Source organism: Homalodisca vitripennis, unplaced genomic scaffold, assembly GCF_021130785.1.
Source record: "Homalodisca vitripennis isolate AUS2020 unplaced genomic scaffold, UT_GWSS_2.1 ScUCBcl_21;HRSCAF=574, whole genome shotgun sequence".
Taxonomy (NCBI): Eukaryota; Metazoa; Arthropoda; class Insecta; order Hemiptera; family Cicadellidae; genus Homalodisca; species Homalodisca vitripennis.
In genome coordinates, this window is record NW_025776134.1 from 108,130 (window position 1) to 123,074 (window position 14,945).

Consider the following 14,945-nt stretch of genomic DNA (forward strand, 5'->3'; position numbering starts at 1 on the left):
CAATGGGAGGAACTTCAGTACCGTAAGTCTTTGAAACATGTCAGATATGAGTTTTCACGCCATTCTGAAACAACTGTTTTGGTCACATGTCTAGATTGTTACAGCATTATGCCATAAGTTTGAAAGAGAAATAGGCATCTTCTTGGTATCATATTTGTGATTCGAGAGTTTTGTTCTGATTATTTTCAGGTGGCCTCGGTCCTACGTTGATCCGACGTCCTCTCTGTGACACTTCTCATCATATAACACTTCTTCACGTGTGTTGCAAAAACACGCAAAGTATGAAAGTTGGTTGAATGGAAAAAAGTGTGAATGAGTGAGTGCGTGTAGAACTACATTTAACTACGACAAATAATTCTTCACTACACAACACTTTCAGGTATACTATATTTTATCTCATCGTATAACACTTAATTTTACACATTTTTGTATGAAATAATGTTTACCAACACATTCTGTCAATATATATTTCAGTAAGGTAGCTTAAACAAATTACTTTTTGCGAACACCATCTGTTAAAAAGTTCATAAGATATCAACTGAAATGTTTTATTAAATATATAACATGTTTTGTTTTCTGATTGTTCCAGGGTGATGCGGTCTATGTGGCAGGAGGTCGCCCCACTCACACTAATACACACACTACACATACACTAGGTAATGTATTGTTTTAATAAAAAAATATTGTTAATTTTACTACAATGGTTGTTTCAGAATGTCACGGTATTATTAATCTTTAGAGTATATTTGTACTTGAGAAACTTTAACAGACTTAATTTAATAACATTAATTACTCTTTTTAGAAATTAATTATTGAGTTTAATAGCTTACGATTTAATTCATAATCTTAGAGGGAAAGTGTATCCTTTTGTGTTTTCTTGTAATATTTCCCTAGCGTTTCTGCGTTTGCACACTATAGGCTCGTAACGATGGTGTTCGTTTATGTGTCGTAACAATTGTGACGTGTGCACGTGTGTGCTCGTGTGAGTGTTTCCCTTTCGTCTCCACTTACTTCTAGAACTCAAGAGAATTCGGAAAGTAAGACTGCAGTGGAAAAGGTGAATGTAGCCATTTCCAAGCAGGCTATAAGATTAAAACATATACTAAAATGTACTAAATACATCTCATTTTCATGTGTAACACAATATTTATTTAAAATTTTGAAATTTTTTTAAGTTCAAATAAATGAGACAGAATCTAAATTAAAGTATTAGTCAAATCCAAATGTCAAGTAGTCAAACATATTTACGTTTTAATAATTAATTATAACAGAATTAATCCTGCAAATTACTTGATTGCATACTTAAATGACAGGATTAGTTGATATCAAGCGGTTGAAACCATTAAGAAAATCATATTAAAAATATGGTATAGAAAATTATTTTTAACTTATGATTTTCATGTAAGCTCAAACATTCTTTAGTGTGATAAATAAATCTCACTGCTATATATGTTGCTAATTGTTAATTTTGAAAACGGCTATCTAATTTGGATAAATAGATTTTTACAGTTTTGAAATTTTTTTATCCAGATTGCTAATTGTCTCGAAATTGTTTAGAATTTGTTTGAAAGAATAATAATAGTCTAAATTAAATTACTAAAAGTTAAAACCATAAAAAGTATAAAAGTAATTATGAATGTAACTTGCCACACGTAGGAAAGTCTAGAGCTGGTTCTGGCAACAAACAAAACTGGCTCTAATTTGGCGCATTAACTCTTAACAAAATGTTTTATTACATTTGCCCGCTCACAACGTTTGGTTTTTCCAGAATATTGTTTTTCAGCTAGAACACTCGTAGAAAATTTCTGATAACCAAGAACGCAGGATAAGGAAAATAAATTGAATATTTCCTTGTGCAGTAATCTTTACATATTTTGCTGTTGCAATTTATTATTGTTTGTATTAATTGTAACCAAGATTTGTTTAAATATCTGACAACCTATAGGTACCCAATTACTTAATTACTAATATAGTTTATTATCACTAACAATATCCTATACTTTATTTGTATTTCAAATAATATAACTTGTATTCATACTTACTGTATTTATTTTGCTATGTTTAATCATATTGCTTTACTAAAAATTTGAGAAAACGGGGTGATACACTTTACATTTTGTCTCTTTATAAAAAAATCTAATCAAAATCGTTGATTGTCCGAAAAAAAATTACAAGTGATATAATTATATTAATATATTCACTGTCTAAAATATACAATTACCATAAATATTTGGGTTTTAACGTACATTGTGTAAAATAAATTTTTATTTTTCTAATTTAATTATTTGAGAAATATTCTCACATGGGCTACTAAAGCCTGTGCGTGAGAACGAGTCACCACAAAGTACTCAATTGATATTTAAAACATTAAAAATTTTGTTACATCTTATTAAGTAAAAAAAAAAAAATAAATACAATCAAGTAAAAATAATGTTTTATAGAAAGAAAAATAAAACTAAAGTGACAATGTATCTGGATGAAGTAAGTGAACAGAAATAATTATTAGAAGGACAAACGACCAACTGTCGGAGATCAAGACCACGGACAGGCCTTGGCCTTGGCTTGGTGTTTTGTGTGTGGTGTAAACACTTAAATACATTAAAATAATTCATAGTCGATTCAATTATTTATTAAAATTTGTTAAGGATTTGGTAGTAACTAGGACACCACATAACTGTCTGCAACTGGAATTAATTATTCATTTACTAAAACTACCTGGTATCAACATTAATAATTGTAATTATTCAATACGATACAGTAAGACTATGTTCTGTTAAGGAATAAAATGTATAATTACTACTTGCATCACGTGATAGTTCTCTCTATAAATTTTACTGTTCGAAAAAGTTAATTAAAATTGCAATATTCCTGGTGGTGTTATCGATGAATCAATCGCTACCTAACGCAAAAGTTGCCTACACGCTAACTTCGTATCATTTATCTACTATTTTCTTCATTTCAATTTCCTGACTCCCATTACAAACTGATATCAACAATAAAATGATTAACATCTCGTAATGATCAATTTGATATGCAAGTTATTCAGAAGCAGTTTTTTTACCTTTAATGGTACCTAACTCTATGAATCACATTATTTAAATACATACAGTTACAGTTATATACTAACACTCCACACAGTTGGTTCATGAGCTCAAACATTAAGTATATTTAATTTTTTATGAAACTTGTTTCACTAGTATCATGTTTTAATTTATTTAGGTTTTGGTTTGTAGATAATAATTTTAATGAGTTCAATTAAATCAAATAGTATTTACATGTAATAAAACTTGTAATCTTTCATGTTCTTAACAACTTACTATTATTATATGTTAGGGAAAAACTTCCTTTTCTAAATGTTTTATGTAAGTTTGTTTACCTGTGAAAGTTGAAGTAACCTCCATGTCCCACTCCCTTACTGCAAAGTCTAAAATCTGACTGGTCACGTGGTATGCTGTAGAATATGGCCGTTTGAAAAAATGTAGCAAGGCAAGATTCACTGTAATTTCAGTACTTTTAATGCACTAGAATCACGAAGGTAGTGAAATGGCGGACTAACCAATTGTTAATAAACCACCCTAACTAGCTGGTGACGAAGTCATTCAGAACTTACAGTACTACCGTCAATACCGTGAGTTCTTATTTGTTTACCTATTACATCGTTTCAACATCAGATATTACAAAACTGCAATATAGCTCTGTCTGTATTACATATGTATCTAGATGAAGAGGCGTTCTCATTGTCTCGTTTGGTGCAACTGAATCGAAATTAATTTTATTTCTAAATTTTTTACATACAAAGTAATTAAATTTTACAGCATATGAAGCAATGCCTATGCGTGTTATTTAGATTTAATTACATTTTCAATGATAAAAATAATCTTATAATAATAAAAATAAGAAATGTTTTATAAAAATTAAAAAAATAAACATTGTTAAAAAAATGAAGTAAAATTAAAAGTTTGGAGTCTACACAAAAATATAATTATTTAATTTTAATCATACCATTAATGAAATGTTATCTATTTTTTAATGATAAAATATGAATTAAATACTAGCAAGCATGTTAATACAGTGCGGTAAAACTAATTATAAAAAAAACTAATTTTATATTAACGCCGAGACAACGTTTAATGATTGCGGAAATCGATAACTATTACAGTAATATCAGTAACTGAAATACATTCTTTGTATTTATTGTTAGTGGTAAGGGTAGTTAGGGGAAGAGGAGGTCCTAGGCAGTAAATCAGCAGATTGAAGCCACTGGCAGGGTTGTCCTGCAGGTCCCTTATCATTGAGGACAGTGCCTTTACATTGTCTAGGTGGCATAGCAAGCGTTGGTAAGGTAAACATTGTCTACATTAAATATCGCACAGCATTTCTTGTAGAGTATCTGTGAGGATGCTAACTTAATGAGAGTAGATGTAACCACTATCACATACAAGAGTAGGTGTAGACCAGTACAGTCATAATACATTTTTGCCTAGTTGTAAATATATTAGTTTCCATAATTAAAGTAGTAGGTGAAGAATGTCTTTCTTTATTGAAAGTTGACAAAATTCATTGCGTCATGTCCTGCGCTGTTTTGGTCTTGCTGGACTCGAAATGACAAGCGGCAGAAAGGGAAAGTGATATAGAGCTACACTCAAAATTTACATAGGGTTTATCCCTTACTACCTTAACTGTGTTACATGCTTTAGATTTTGTTCATTTTTAATTTAGCAAATAAAGCTTTTAATAAACTCTCATAGCCATGTATGGAAAGAAAAAAGGAAGAATATAACTAACATATAAATGGAACTGGAATATAAAACGGAACATTGATGGATATTGTGAAGAAAACAGGATTTTTCTGGACATTTTCCATCGTTCAGTTAAAAACTACGTTTTGAGAACTGCATTCTGATCCATTCTTAGGTAAATAACTAAACTAATACGTAAATACAAACTAGATTAAAATAAACAAACCATACCACAGCGTTATGGCACGCCTAACTCAGGAATCACAACCACCATGCCATTCGTCAAATTCACTAACTGTAAAACATACACTGAATATAAACTATACACAGTACCAATTATTCAAACTGAACTAAAGAATACATGTAACAATACGTCTGCATTCGTATACCAACCACTTACGACTGACCAGATTCCCATAGCAAATGGCACTCGTCACGTCAGAAAGAAACAAGATGGCTGAAATAAAAAGGAGGGGAACAGGAATGGGCCTTTTTTATTATTATTGGTTCATGCTAGAAGAACTTCTTAAAACCATATTGTGACTCCGCATTGGTTTATTACAAATATCTGATTCGTTAGATACTTTTGGTTTCCTTTTTAGTTCATTTTTTAGAATTGGCAACCAAAGCGGCCTAATCTCGACTGATGGTTGACTGATTGGTTAATATGCCAATCAAGACGGGTTTTCTAGAATTCTATAGAAAATAAAAGTATCACTGTTGTTAAGCTTATCCAGATTCCATCTAGAATTTTATTGATCATTTATTAATTATACCGGGTGAGTTTTGTAAAGTGATCTGATAGTTAACTTTTTAATTACACAACTTAGCACCACACTTTAAATTTGAAACTTGCTCAATTTTAAGTTTCATTCAGGAATACACTTTCAAATAATTATTAAAATGTAGTTATTATTACATGTAATTATTTGTATGTAATTATTGTTACGTTATATTATATATATTATAGTTATTGTTTATTATATTCTTTATTTATATATTGTTATATTATGTTATTATTGTTGTTATTCTTACTGTTTCACTATATTCATTTGCTGTTAAATAAATTGTATAGTAACTGATTAGTTGAGACAAAACTTATAAGTTATTGAATATATTATTGGTCTATTATGACCAGTTAATTATATGCTTGAGCATTTTGTCAGAACCGGAGTTTTCTATTAAATCAGCAATAATTTTTTCGCATAGAGTGTCAGATCAATATATATTAATATCAATGTATTTTTTTTATTGTAAATTGTAGCCTGATAAGTTTTTTATATTTATTATTTGTATGTTTAAGTTATTTATATTAAGATATTGAAATTGTATAATGGATTTGCCGTTGGTAGTGAAAAATAAATAAATAATAATAATAAATCTTTTGAAGATGGCCGCCATTTTCTAATATGGCGACAACTTTAAAATATTTTAAGAAACTCAGTATGTTATGAAAACTTCCAGTCCACGCAGCTCCTGAACCATTAGAGATATTGAAAAACTCTCAAAAGCAAAAATGTCTTATTTTGTAGAGTAGAATCTAAAAACATAAAATACAGGTCGTTCCATAAAAGATTTTAAAGTTAACCGCCATATAGGAAAATGGCGGCGATCTTCAAAAAATTCGAAAGTGTATCCCTGAGTGAAACTTATAATTGAGCAAGTTCCAAATTTAAAGTGTGGTGCTAAGTCGTGTAATTATAACTTTAGCTATTGGATCACTTTAAAAACCTCATCCGGTATACATATTCAGGGAAAGATATATTTTTACATTTATATTTTCTTTATCGGAATAGAATGAATGCTATGATTTAATAAAAATTATGAAACATGCAATAAAATAGTTAAATAAAGTAATGCCGTATTATTATTAGCTACAATATCGTTAGATTTATTTACCAACCTAAATGGCAGACAAATATTTAGTTCATATACTTGAAATATCTCTCTCTATCTCCCTCTCTATATTTTATAAAACATAGAATATATTCCCCTACAAAGCGAGACATTGTTCAATGTGTAAAAACCTAGAGGCAGTTTAATTACAAATGCCAGTATCTTTTGGAAGGAGTTTTCTGAATAACGCTTTTCAAATGAAATATTGCCTCCATTCGAGAAGTGGTCTTTTCTCTAGACTGTCAGAAACAGTCTTGTGTAAATGAATTCTTTAGGAACGTATCAAGCGTCTCTAAATCTGTTTACAAACACTTAGTGGTGTGCTAACACCCATTAATAAAAATTCTTGAAATATCTTAAATGTTTTTTTTTTACATTTCTTCATGTAAATATTCGTTAAAAGATAGGAACACTCCACATTTGTCTTATTTGTTAGATAATTTTCTTTTAAAAATTGCCGTTCAACTCGATTCCTTTGACGTGGTCCGTGGTTTAAAAAAACCTTTTAAGATTGGGTTGTGTAAGTTTTTAATTTAACTCTTTTATTGTATGTTTTTCTCATTACCATCATGATTACCTTCAAACAATTTTAAAATGTTTGCTAACGCTCAGCCAAATTTTAAGTAGTAACATCGAACTGAAATCACATAGATTACCCATCAATAATTGTCAACTGAAACAAGCTTGCCGTGTATACAGATTAAGCATTTAAAATAAAACCAATTTAAACGTTTTGTAAAAGCATTAATAGAAATTGATGTAATATTGTTTTGAGATTGAAGATATTGTATTGCTGCACCTGTAACGAAAGTAATAACATAAAGTAAGTTTCTAAAATTTACTACAAATAAGTAGTTTTGACGATTTGTAGCAGAAGCATGTTTATATTTATGCATTGTTAATGCATAATTAATACGAATTTTTCAAGGCATCATGCATTTTATGTAATGTGATATCAGAGAGGTATCACCTAAAGTATCTCATACTAATGAAGACTGAGAGAGTATATGTGGAGAAAGCATTGGAAAACTGCCCGAAATTAATAAATTGTAAAAGACCCTTTGTTAATAATTTTTCAATGGAAATAAAAATTAAAAAAAGCTTTGAGTATTTTAGAAAATTTTGTTGGGTCTTACCTGTTTGTAAATATTACATCTTGTTCGTCAATCCATGTATAACTGATTATAAATAAGGTAGGTATGTAGATAAACTCCAATTATTTACCTTAATGTGAACGAAATACTACGGAAATTTATTGACCATTTGAATTCACCACGTCGGTTGAAAATGATATCTTTACTAAGCTCAGACAAACTTTAGAAATACAGCAAAAAAAAACATTATCAAACTTTTCTTTATGATTAGTTTTATTTATAATTCAATATATCAACTTTATGGTCATCTTTAGGGATTAGATTAGGAACACAATTCCATAAGAAATGAATTGTGTACGTTTTACGTTTATGATATTGAAAAATTGCTATTGATGAGGTATGACTTTTATATATTGAAACATTTTCATAGATTCATCTCATATACTTTATAATACCAATCCTAACACCTTAGAGATAACAAGAAATTCCTGCTCACTAACTATCACGAATGTGAGACACAAGTGTATCTATGGAGCGCTTTACAGCAGCTCAGGGACTTGTTAACTCGCCTCGCTTATCGCAATGTTATCACTTGTGTCTGATTATATGTGTTAGCAGAACCAGTTACAAATACAAGATGTCTGAATGCTGTATAAATAGAGTTAGTTAGGTAGTAAGTTTTTTGGAGTTTACTAGTATTTACATCGTACTATCTTCGTGTATTATAAAATCAATCTCATATTAAATGAAAATAACTCATAAAAAACTATGATATATTAAACATAAGATTTTTATTTAAAAATAATTTTAACCTTAGTAACTGTATTCGCTCAATACAAAGACGAGCTAGTAATGTAGCAAGCACGATTCTCGCCTCCTATTATTCAGGTCTGAACAAGCATCTACAATGACAGCACGTATCTATACACACGTTTTCCCTGATGTTAGTCTGACATGACCCCGCCATTACGTTGATAAATACGTTGCTGCTGGTAGTTCTTTCTTTTGGATTGTGTGAACTTTATAAATTCCCTGGTTTCAGTTCTTGTGAAACATATAAAGAGGCAGCTTTTGTTCCTGTGGGTAAACAATGTGCATAAATTTGCTTAAAAGAGGTTTCTGGGCAGAAGGCTGGCAACTGCATATAACGACATTATGTTGGATTAAATGTAAGAGCACGAAATTATAACATAGTCCCCCAAGGCTATGAATGCCAATTGTCAAATTACAATCCCTTCATCAGCAGATTACCTTAATATTATTTGTAACACTTATGGTGTTGCTGCATGTAATGTAAAGTTTAATTATCAAAGCTGCGATTGCTTTAAATTATATCAGATATCAGATTAGATTATATCAGGTAACAGACTTTTAATGAGATATTAATGTGGAAGGACCCATTAAACCTCTTTTATAACTGAATAACAGCAACGGAAAAGTTCCGGGAAACTTTCAAAATTCTATCACTGTTCTTGGCAAATGAAACACAAGTGATGACAAGGATATGTCAAAACAATTTTTTTTAACTCTAAATATCAGTTACAACTAATTTAATATTCTATTTTTAATACGAGGCCCTTTAATAAGGCTTCTCTAGATGCTTTAACTTAGCTCAACTAATTCAATTATATCTCATTTAATAAAAATATTGCACTATTTACAAAAAATTACTTGAATTTAGTTTTAATATTAAATTTAAAGTAAACTTCTATGGGTATTTTAACGGTATAAACAAGTCGTTTTGCCATGTTTTAACCATTTAAATTTTGGAATGAAAGTTTTCATGTTACAGGATATGTTTTAAAATGGAGGAAATTACAGTATCAGCTCTAGAAAATCTAATCGTACCCAAGCCATTTATACACCGAGTACTATGTACGTGATTTATATATATATATATATATATAACATACTAACACTTTTCAATATCTACACTACAACAGTTGTCACCCTGTATATGTAAAAAGATCAATTCCAAAAAGCTTGGCTACACGAGCAACTAAATTATGCAGTGAGAGTGAAGATCTTAAAAATTACTTTAGTAACATATATGATGCTTTTTTAAAACGAGGATATCCTGAGAAGCTATTGAATGAAAAGCTACAGCTCAATTAAAGTAACCTTAATAATAATTATGTCAAAAAGTAATATTATGATGAGCCTAAATTAATAACACATTATCATCCTGGTCTCTACAAAATTAACAACATTTTTAAAGTAGCTTACAAAATTCTTCAAAATTCTCCACTGACAGACTCATTTCTAAAAAGTATTCCACGTATTTTTTTTAAAAGACCTCCTATCTTAAAGGACATTATATCGATACCAAAATTACCAGCTGATTCTGATGTGGAAAATAAATTTAAAGGAACACATCCATGTAATAAAACAAGATGCATCGGTGCAATCAAATACAAGAGTCATCAAAATTCGAAAGTAGTTCAACTAAAAAAGTATACAAAATTATTGGAAATTTGACATGTGATACAAAAAATGTAGTATATCAAATTCAGTGTACAAAATGTCCTAAAGACTACATTGGCTCTACAACAAATAATTTAAGAATAAGAATGACAGGTCACCGTTATGATTTTAAGCATAATGATGAATCAAAACCATTAGTCATTCATAGTAAAATACACAAAGAATCTTTTGAAAATTTATATACAGTAAAAACCAATACGATCAATAAAACATGATTCAATTACATCAAAATTAAGAAATTTAGAACACGCATGTCAAATTTTCACACAATCTAAATTTCCCTATGGATAAAATCTTCGATAAATTTAAATCATCTGAACACTCATGACATCTTTACACCCACAGTTTGAACATATGTTTATCATTTCAAGAATATTATGCTTATTAATTTAATTATCTGTTTACATGTATGTTTTTAATTATTTTATGTGTTTTGTTATGTTGTTTTGACCTTAAGAAGCGTAATGCGAAATATAGTTAATTAATATTAATATGTTGGCCTTTTTCTACATATATATATATATATATATATATATATATATATATATATATATATATATTTATTTTACCGTACTTAAAATCCTAAGAAAGTAGTAGAAATTACTGGAAAGTAATAGTATGAAATAAGGACTGTGGTGTAGACAGCGGAGTTGGCACTGAATCCCTCGGGCCCTATTAGCGAGTGAGTCACCTCCTCCCTGCAGTACGTTATACTTTATTGTTATGTAGCTTTAAACTATTACAAAAGCGTATATTTCATCGTAAATGTACTTTTTATGAATATTCTCAAATCGTAAATAATTTACAAGATTTATATTCTCACAAAGCAATAATTCATTTTGTATTATAATTTCTATGTATAAAACTTTATTATTCTAAGGTATTTTGGTTGCGTCAATATAGGATGACGTATTATAGGACGTAATTTGATTAATATCTACTGTATGCAAATTAATAAATTTAAATACAAGTCCACACCTGAGAGTTTTGTATTACACAGTGGTTTATAGATTGAAAAATTAAATCTGGTAAAAAAAGAAAAATTAGTAAAAGGTATAATAAACATATTACTGTATAGCCTACTTTTTAATGCAAAGCAAAATTTTATACAAACCGCAATAGTAGTGACGTAAAAAACCGTAGGAAATATTTTTGGCATAAGAAAATGTTAAGTCTGTAAATCCGGAAAAATAATCTTTTTAATTATTACTACATAAATAATATTTCAAAGTCTTTTAGGTTATATTTAAACATGACTGCAATATAAAGAAAGCATTTACTTTCAAATAGTCTTTGAACTCGCTATAAAGATGATTACATGTGGCTTCACCAAATAAAATTATGTAGAGATCATTGTGAACTGTGGAGATGTTACTTTGGACGCACCTTATGTCTGTAACAGGCATTCTAGTCACGTCCTCATTCAACAGCTTGTGTCTTAAAATGAGAAAGTTACATCAGTCGATCGTTTTAACCTACGATTCTATTGTTTTGGTGCATTAAATCGGTTATTAAGGACGACTTGACAGAAGAGAGAGCAATCATTGGTGACACGTGACAGTCATAAGCATCACCATATGTTAAAACAAACCATTATAAATCAATTGTATTGTACGCTCAGATATCCATTCATGCGATTATATTCAAATTTTCCTATGACTCATCTTAATCATGCTTAAGACTATGTATTCTGAATCTCTGAAACAGTCAATTGGGACATATTCTTATAAGTTAATGATCTTTTAATTAATTTGAAACAAAATCTTTGCTCTCTTACCTTACAGATAAGTATTTGCTTCTGGCTCAGTTGATTTACACTTGCCTGTAGAACTTATACTATGTACAGTAAAACCGATCTGTCACTTTCATCTGAGTAACTAAACGGATATAAAGGAGTGGAATCTACTTAACCGCTAATTCCGAAATATTGAGGTAAAAAGAACTAGTTGGTCTGTTTGCTGTTAAGGATGGCTCGTGGAATAGGTGACACTATATTTATTTTAATGGCTTTTTCAATACTAAACATTAGGGAGTATTGTCTCTGCCGATTTTCCCTGTTCACTTTAACTGGAAGAAGTTGGCAAAGAGCCACCTTCCCCTTCCTACAAGCTGACATGACTGATATAATGGGCGTTATCCATCCTCATGGATTTTTGACAAGAGGGGAACCCTGCTCCAAAACTTACCGATGCTAAATATCATATCACTCTAGAAGCAGCGTAAAAATAATTTGAGGACAGTGAGCGTTCTTCTCGTTTATGTATCTCAAGTTAGAAGAATAACATTATTTTTGAGCAAATTTAATATCCAAACATCAGATAGTGTGAAATACGAATACGTAAAAGTGAATTTAATAGCCAGTCGATGCTACAGGTATTAAGATTTGTGTATATACTCGTATTTTCCCGAATCTGTACCACAGTGCCAGGTTGGTAATAAAGTCACCTTGTTGCCTACAAAATATAAACATGGGCTCTTTTTTTGTGGAAGTACGAGCAACCTTCTGTCGATATCCTAAGTGGAGATATAGCGGATACTTTTTTTGTTATGTCGTCTTAGAAGAAAGAGGATCCAGCTCTACTCCAGCCTTTCCAATTAAATCAAAACAGCACAGGAAATCACTTCAAGTTATCACCACCCTTTAACTCTAAGGGTGCTCCATCCAACAGTCATCACAACAGTCTACTGGACTTATTCATTCACCCTTCCACCTCGATATCTGGAGATTTGTGGTGTGTTAAGCCATAATATGTATATAAGTGAATTTCCAAGATGTATAAGTGCACTAGTGGGGTTTTCTGTACCCAAGTGATAACCGAAAAGCTACAGTTAAGTTCAACTGTGAGTTATAAACCAGTTAAAACTTAATCTTTCTTCTGACGGTAGGAAAGACAGTTGAATAAGAGAAAATTAGGATCAGAATGTCATATAACCCAACAATTAGATGTTTATCTGTGTATTTATTTACGGAATTGGATTGCACAATAGTGGTTAATACGCAGTATTGCTTGTTTTAATATATGTTTGTTTAATAATAGTTTTCTCTTTTCAACGAATTAAAAATATTCCTTCACATTCTTTGTAAAGCACCCTGTATACTAAAAAGACTTAACATGTATCACAAATATTTACCAAAATGTATCCACATAAATATTGGGTTAGTATAAATATTTAAACTATAAACCGATAATCAATTGAATTCCCTTTCATTTATTTATACAGTTTTATACAATTTAATTAAACATTCTGACACATTTAGTTTACATTCATTTATATTTTCTTTTTATGTTGTACTGTACACCTTAGAAATAACATTCACACTACGTTCAGAGTGCCAACATCAGGTGTTGTAACAAATGGAGCTAGCTAGTGGAAGTAATAACACTAATTGCGTTTCAAGTAAGGAATATGGAGTCTTATATTAATATTAATTATTAACGCAATACTTAGCATTTAAATAAAATATAAATATTTTGTTATTTGGTTTTAAAAATGTTTATTTATTTATAAGTTAGTTTTCTTAAAGTCTTTACCAGCTTTAACATGACTAACTGTAAAGTGAATATATTATTAATGAAAATAAATAATACCCTACTCGTACTTCTTCGCCAATGGCGCAGTGTAGTGGGTACGGCGGTTATCGCAAGATAACCAGATCAAGCAACGCCGAGCGTGGCTGCTGCTTGGACAGGTGACCGCTGAGCGATCCTGTCCTTGCAAGCGGCCCGCCTGCCCGGCCATTGGTGGTGGTTCGGAAGTCACCTTTAAGCCGTTGGTCCCCAGGTTAAGTGTTAGAGAGGGCTTCTTAGCCCTAACTTCGCCTGGTAAAATAAGACATTCTTTACTTTTTTTTTACTTTTTTACTTCTAAAAAATTTATATTGGATTTATTAAGTTATAATATAAACCTTACTTAAAAAAGTTATACATAGATTTAGCAGTTTTTATTGGATGATTAGTTTTTTTTTGTAAAAGACGCAAGATTCTGTAGTCATTATTCTCAATGATTAATATTGTGTTGTAATAATTCGCAACAGTTTTAATTTCATATCATTTTAAACACTAAGAAAAAGTAATAAATTAAACGTAAATATTTTGCAACAAATTTGGACGAAAATAGTTTTAGAAACAAAATTAAATCTGAAGAGGTTGTAGGGACGCATTGCCTTAATAAACATAAGTGACACTAGAGCTCAAACCTACGTCAACTTGTCCTAAGCTTTAAAAAACAAACTTTAATAGCTCATTTATTATTATTTAATGTCAATATTTAAAAGTAATAACTACTTAACAAAAAGTATGTATGTGTTATTCATAATTCATACGACTTTTTTAATGGACGTACCTCCATTAATGTATTATAATTAATGATTAAAAATATTACTATGATTCAACCAAGGAAGTTTTGGATAAGAATTATCTTAAAAATATGTAATATTCAGAACAAAGTATGTAGAAGAATATTAAGAATTATGTTAAAAGTAACGATGTTACTATAATAGAAATACTGGTATACTGAAATACTGCCACAATAAAAAATTTTGAATTTTCATAACAGGAAACCGTTATGCTTTTGTGGGCATAGAACAATTTTTATATAAATACAATTATGAAGTTCTAAACACTAAAACCAAGTAATAGTATAATCAGAACATTTTTCACTATATAATATTAGGAAACCGAGCTTTGTTGGTATTTTTTCTAGTAAGTCGTGATTTGGGAATCATTTTATA

General features: G+C 30.0%; 1 long non-coding RNA gene across 1 annotated transcript in view; it reads left to right on the plus strand.

The window, feature by feature from the left end:
* The first annotated feature begins 267 nt into the window (after nt 1-267).
* LOC124370102 overlaps nt 268-14,945 on the plus strand; it is a 38,361-nt gene continuing 23,683 nt past the window's right edge. Inside the window, exon 1 of the long non-coding RNA XR_006923148.1 lies at nt 268-379. This is a non-coding gene — a long non-coding RNA (uncharacterized LOC124370102). The remainder of the gene's footprint in view (nt 380-14,945) is intronic.